This window comes from Aquarana catesbeiana, linkage group LG04 (genome assembly GCF_042186555.1).
Source record: "Aquarana catesbeiana isolate 2022-GZ linkage group LG04, ASM4218655v1, whole genome shotgun sequence".
Classification (NCBI taxonomy): Eukaryota; Metazoa; Chordata; class Amphibia; order Anura; family Ranidae; genus Aquarana; species Aquarana catesbeiana.
The window spans coordinates 409,498,538-409,505,914 of record NC_133327.1 but is presented as its reverse complement, the minus strand read 5'-3'; the positions used below and the strand labels follow the sequence as shown (position 1 = coordinate 409,505,914).

The 7,377-nt window shown below is 37.2% G+C and overlaps 1 pseudogene; it reads left to right on the top strand.

The window, feature by feature from the left end:
- Nucleotides 1–921: 921 nt before the first annotated feature.
- Nucleotides 922–1,781, top strand: LOC141141261 (LIM and senescent cell antigen-like-containing domain protein 1 pseudogene; annotated as a pseudogene).
- Nucleotides 1,782–7,377: the final 5,596 nt, after the last annotated feature.

Here is a 7,377-nt window from a genome sequence, read left to right as displayed (position 1 = left end):
GTAATGTGATGAAGCCTTTTATTTATTTATTTTGTATTTATATTAGCATATAATAGAAGCGTTCAACGTGTATTTCTAGTTATAGATAAATTGTACTTCCCATGGATGGCAGCTAATTTTAATTTCACTTTAGCTTAATCTGAAGCTGTTATATTGCAAAGCTTTTCTCCTGGGCAGGCAGTAATTTCAAGCCTCTTCCATTCTGCCAGTCTGATTTAGTCCAGTAATTTGCTGAACAGCATTAGTCATTATATTTCACAGGATAAAGTTAGATTTGCATGGTGAACAGAAAGTGATTTAACTCCACCACGTCCTTATAAAAATGTATAGAAAATATAAGGTTTTTGGATGATGGACTTTTTAGGCATAACACATTCTTATAAAAAATTAATATTTATTACAAATTTTAAAATCAAAACAATTACACAGATTTCTCATATAATTAATTCACAGAAAATAGCCTATGAGCATGAATAGCACACAACCTATGTACAATATAGTCAAACCCCGGAGGAGCAGACCGATCACTCTTGAAATTTATAGAGCTTGACGAGGTAGCATGTCATAAAGTGCTCTACTCTGCTTTACATGTTGCGCATAACGAAACGCTTCTTCAGGAGCTATGGTGAATTATTCAATCATAGGTAAAACATTTAGAAAGTGGTCTTTAAGGTAAAAGATGGTGCCCAGGATTCCCTACACTGAGCAAGCCAGTATTTTAATAGCAGCCCTGGGCACCATCTTTTACCTTAAAGACCACTTTCTAAATGGTGGTATCCTAATGGTATACTTTCTGAATTTATACATGGAGGGTTATGTCTATGCATCTTGTGTATTTCTATGTTTTTCTGCTTATTGTAATTGTGAAAACTTTCTATTAATAAAGTATGCAACAAAAATTTATAAAAAACAAACAGCAACATGGAAAATGCTCAGGCAAGTGTGATGTGTGAGCATTACAGAGCTGTGAACACGAATGGAGGGCTGTATCATGAGCAGTCCTTTGTATGTTCACAATGCTTTCAGCAGTTTCCAGAGGAACTCTTTTATGAGTATGAGGGGAGAAAGTACTAGGAATATGATTTCCAAATGCTCTTAGCCCCTTGCTGCCATCAGTGTGGTGAATTTATCATTGACTGTGTAATTAAGCAATGAATAACAGCTGGAACCCTGAATGCTTCTGTTGTGACATCTGTCAGCAAGTCCTGGCAGACATTGGATTTGTGAAAAATGCAGGTAGACACCTGTAATGTCCATGTCACAATTGAGAGAAGGCCAGGGGACTGAGAAAGTACATTTGGCAAAAGTGTCATGCAATTATTGATGAGCAGCTTCTAATGAATGATTCATATCACACAGACTAGTTTACATGTACCAACTGTGGTAAGAAGCTCACAGCTGAAAGAAAAGCTCTACTGCCTACCTTGCCATGACAAAATGAGTGTGCCCATCTGTGGAGCATGCAGGAGACCAATTAAGGGTAGGTAGTTATTTGCCATTTTAAAGCAATGGCATGTGGAGCATTTTGTTTGTGCAAAGTGTGAAAAGCCATCGTCATTATGAGAGAAAGGGGCTGGCTTACTGGGAAACTCACTAAAATCAGCTTTTTGGAAATGTTTGCTTTCATTGCAAGTGCGTGATTGAAGGAGATGTTGTTTCTGCATTGAATAAGGCATGTGAAATTTGACATGAAGCCTTTCTGAAAGAAATGCAATGAGAAGTCTCCTCTGGAGTTAAAGAAAAAGCTTAAGAAGTTCTCGGAAACCTTGGAAAGAAAATAAGTACATCGTTACCATGTGCATCCGAACACAGGAGCAGCATATGATGTGGAGGTTAGAGGAGAATTGGTCACGCATCTTAGTTAAATTTGGCCTTCTCTTCCTTTATATGGAGAGATAAAAGGCCTAGGATTTAGGATTGCCTTGAAGAGATCACAAATGCCTAAACATTGATTAGGTATTATTCTTCTTCGGAATCTTTGAGATTTTGATTCTCATATAGTACAACTATGCTCTAGTTTGGGTCTTTTGCATATTTTGTTTAGGGTCTCTCCTTATATATATTAAAAATAGTTTGATTCATGTGGGATACTTTGATAGTGTAGAGAAATGTGGGAAAGTTACTAAAGATACCAGGCTTTTTGATGCCACTTATGCCATTGACTTCTTCACCAGTCTGTTCTTTGGGGAGTCAAACTCAAGTTTTTCATCATTGGAAATAAGTGGGAATACTGAATCTATGGGATGTTTTACATCCTGCAGTTTTTCTGTTACCATTCCCCACATTGCATCAGAAGTATGATAGTTCGGAGTTACGTTTTTTACAATATGCACAACTTAAGAGTTTTCCTAATTCTGTTTTGGGAAACCCATTTTCATTAAAATTCCTCTTGAACTTAGTGCTTATTGGGTAAGCCATCTGCGAAGCATGGATCATCTTGGTTTTATCACTTTTCAAAAGATGGGAAGGGCTTGCATCAAATTCATATTTATAGGTAAATGGGTAGGGTTCTTGAGTATACGCCCCAAGGAAGCTTGGTCTCAGAGGTAATGTGATTGGAATGATACTTCTAAAGTTAAAATAAGAGAAAGCCGGAGAGAGATCTAATTTAAAATCTTTCATAGAGCACACTAGGCATTTAATTTTATCCATAAGTCACCCTTCTCAGAGTGTTTTTCTTCTTGTCCACAATGTCATGTGGACAGACCCAACTTGATACACTATGGTGGCAGTGCCCAATAAAAGAGAAACTCTGGCAAAACATTATACAGTTTATGAATACTATATCATGAACCACCAGGTTGTAAATAGGGAAACATGCTTTAAGAATTTTGTTGATACTTGGTCTTGTTATTTGGTGATGGAGTTGCCCACTAATCATCCTAGGGAGTTAATGACCACTTTTCAATACGCTACATGGTAGACTATGGAAAAATTAAATAGTACTTTGGGAAAATTGAAGTAATTTATTTTTTACAGTATTCCTAAATTAGCTTGGTGAGCTTTATATATTTTTTTTATTCTTTTTTTTTCTTTACCCTAAGTGTGAAATAAGTGTGAAGTAAGCTTATTGGGATTAGAATCAGAAATACAGCTGTGTTGTGTGTGTTGTGTTTATTGTTAACTGTTATAGTTGTTTGTTTATATGTTAGATGAAATGGCTAACAAAATTATATTGTAATATTTTCTCTGTGTTTGTTATGAAGCTATAACTGAAAATAAAATAAATATGCATATGCTAAAAAAAAATAATATAGCAAACCTTCCCTTTTTCAAGTTCAAGTACACTTTAGTTCAGGTGTCTGTACCTACAGCTGTGTATTTAAAATATTCGATTAGAAGGCCTGGCACTTCAATACATAAGGCTAAGTGTAATTTTCATGGAGGTTGTGAAACATTGGAACAACTTTTGTCACAACTATAGGTGTAGAGGGAATAGGAAAATAAAATGTAGTCTACATTCAATTTGTGGACTTGTAAAGACATATGGTAAGTGGTGCAAGTACTGGCATCTATTAATTTATAACTACAAGATCCAGCCACTGACCCATTGTGCCAGGCCTCTGCCATTGATGCACACACCATCTCAAACCAGTGCTACTGAGAGTGAATCCTGATTCTCCAGCCTCCCAGCTTGGCACCAGATCATAGCAATGAAATATTAACTTTTGTTTTACAAATAACTATATAAACCAAAGTTGCTTAATTAAACTTAGGCTATGCTCTGAATAGGAACATCTAATGATGCCGACATAAGAATCTTAGTACTGAATTGAAAACAAATGAGTGAAAATTATTAACAGCATAAACTACTTATTAAATGTATGCTTTGAGCTTCAGTGGTCACTAATTGATCATTAAAACTAAGAATAACAACAGGGATGTAAAATTTATGTTTTGTTTATTGTGTCTCAGATTTCTTGAATTTTTTCTTCATTCCCTCTGGCTCAAACTGTAAACAAACCCATTTAACTGTGGTAAAATAACTAACCCAAATATTTTAATGTGAGTATTTATAATATTTCAGTTAATTTGAATATTAAAAATATTTTTTGGTATATTATGTCACTCAGAAATTCTGTAAGTAAACAGTTATGAGGTATTCCCACACTCCCTATTGACTGTCCAATATTTTATATAATTGATAATACAACAGATGGTATAGACACTGTGAGGATAATGCGGTCTGAAGAACCCCAAACTGAGTGGAGAGTGGGAAGTTGCTCTGAACACGGTGCCACTTTCACTTCTCCAAAATTCTCAAGTTGGCGACAGAAAGATCAGATTTAGATCTTGTGTCTGTATTGGCTGGGCTGGGAACTGACACATTTCATATAACCACCATAAAAACTATACAGTCAGCTCGAGGCAAAAAGGAGGCCATTATAAATCCCATAAAGGTCCATTACTAGAATGTCATAAACCCCATTAGCAGGATTTTTCTTAAGCCAGAGGCAACTAATAGCTCTTGTAAATGTCCATTGTGACAAAATCCTCTGTTGGAATCATGTTGTAAAATGCACTGGAAGGTGTGTGTGTCTGCTTTTTGAACTTCATGCTATATCCATAATTATCAATAATTAGTGCTGTGTTAAAGTAGACTCATAAATTGTGGAGACAGTAATGTATAAGAAATAACAAGCAGAAACAGTAGATACCAACATGTGTATATACTATAATGTACAGCGGGTGAATTGGTCACATTAAATCTCCTAGGTGATATATACATCCAATTTCTATCTTTTTCATATCAAATTTTCATTCCATTTAATATTAGTCGTCAGAATGTAAAACCATTTCATCTTAAAATAGGTGGCTGCTCAAATATAATAAAACACTTCAGCACCTTCAGATTTTTTGTTAGGGTGAGGACTGGCTTAGTGACACCTCTACAGAGTCAGCATTAAAACAATATTTTAAAATGGTTAAGCTTACTGTCTTAATGCTCTATTTAGCAAAGTAAAAAAAATGTCAAAATTGTTACAGCGGATATTGCATGTTAACATTAAAACATGAAAGAAGAAAAATATAAACTAAAATAAAAACCAGACTGAGCTCAACCTTAATATGCTAAAATATGATGTGTCCCTAAATAGATGTGTACATGGGCGTCGCCAAATGGGGGCAAGTGCCCCCCCTGGAATCGGCAAGGTGTCCGCAGACGGACATTGGTGTTCGTGAGCGGTCCTTGCAGGGTCCGCCCCGGACTTTTTTCTGAGTCTGCACTGCTGACTGCTGCTGTTCTCTGACATCTGACTCACTGTCTGAGAGACCATCCCTCCCTTACCCCCTATCATCCAATGTTGCAGCGCTGCAGAGGCAGCAGTTCTGCGGAAGCATCTGTCGGCCACATAAGCCAATGCCTCTTCTATAGTTCCGGCTGGAATTTCAGGCATGCTGTTGATATCACTCTGCCTCCTGGTCACTCCGAGTCCTGGTAGCCGCGGCCCGCGGGATTCACAGCAGCGCTGCAAGATCAGTGTCACTGGGCACAATAGGAGACAGTAGCATTTGTATGGCCACAATAGGAGTTATATGGATGCAATAGAAGTTATATAGACACAATAGCATCTTTATGCTATTGTGTCCATATAGATACTGTTGTGCCCATATAGATGCACAACAGCAGCTATATGGGCACAACAGCGGCTATATGTAATATGGGCACAACAGCAGCTATATATAATATGGGCACAACAGCATCTATATGGGCACAGCAGCTGCTATATGGGCACAATAGCATAAAGATGTTATTGTGCCTATAAAGCTGCTATTGTGCCCATATAGCTGCTGTTGTGCCCATATAGATGCACAATAGCAGCTATATGGGCACAACAGTATCTATAAGGGCACAATAGCAGGTGTATGGGCACAATAGCAGCTATATGGGCACAACAGCAGCTATATGGGCACAACAGCATAACAGGCTGTTGTGCCCATAAAGAATTTAAAATCTCTACTGGCTTAAGCCAATGCTTCACCATGCAGGTGTAGATTTTTTTTTTTTGTAATCCATCGATTGCCTAATTGTATGTTTATATATACCTTCACTTGGTGTGGTCGCAGCACATTTTGCATGGTTTTGCATGTGGCTCAGATCGCCATGGCAAAACCAGGTACACACCCCCCCCCCCCCAAAAAGTGCCAAATGTGGCAGTGGAAGGGGGAAGGGTTATCACACTTTGTAATAATGACTAAGCCCCTCCCCTTCATGACATTGTTGAAAAGGGGCTGAGCATGGGTAACCTTAAAAAAAAAAAGTTCTGCGGACGTTAATGGATGTGTATATGTAGAAGACCCAGCAAAGTAGCCCGACACATGTAACAATTAAAGAAAATACATTTTATTATAACCTATAACATACAAAACCCACTCTATAACTAATAAAATCAAATCATAATTGGACAGTTATAAAAAACCCAACCATGGCAGCTGAAAAAAAGAAAAATAATTCTGCGATTCCAAGTGTTCAATGTATGTATGAACAATCTACATGAACTAGATCACAAAATTAAAACTTCTCATCCATTTTGCATGCAACTGGATGTTCTTCAGAGTTCCTGAAAAGATCCTTTGGTGGGATATATTCCTGGACTGACATATGGCTGAATGTCATTCAAAGTATCAAACATCAAGCATAACTGAAAGGGACTATGGATTGTCTCGATATGTACTTATAGACCACCACTTTCTATAAGAACAGCTTGGACTTTTCAAGACCCACATAGATGGCTAAGAACTAATTTATCTACCTGCGGGTTATATGGCTTGGAAACTTTTCCTAATCAAAACTGATGACCCCCATGCTGGGCATTTATGAACTACATACAGTGTCTTGCAAAAGTATTCATACCCCTTGAGATTTTATACATTTTGCCATGTTACAGCCAAAAATGTAAATGTATTTTATTGGAGTTTTATGTAATAGACCAACACAAACTGGCACATGATTGTGAAGTGGAAGGAAAATGATAAATGTTTTTCAACATCTTTTACAAATAAATATGTGAAAAGTGTGGCGTGCATTTGTATTCAGCCCCCCTGAGTCAATACTTTGTAGAACCACCTTTCACTGCAATTGAAGCTGCAAGTCTTTTTGGGGATGTCTCTACCAGCTTTGTACATCTAGATAGTGACATTTTTGCCCATTCTTCTTTGCAAAATATCTCAAGCTCTGTCAGATTGGATAGAGAGCATCTGTGAACAGCATTTTTTAAGTCTTGCCACAGATTCTCAATTGGATTTAGGTCTGGACTTTCTAACACATAAATATGCTTTGATCTAAACCATTCTATTGTAGCTCTGGCTGTATATTTAGCGTCGTTGTAGACTCTTATGTCGCGTACAGATGATCGGAATTTCCGACAACATTTGTGC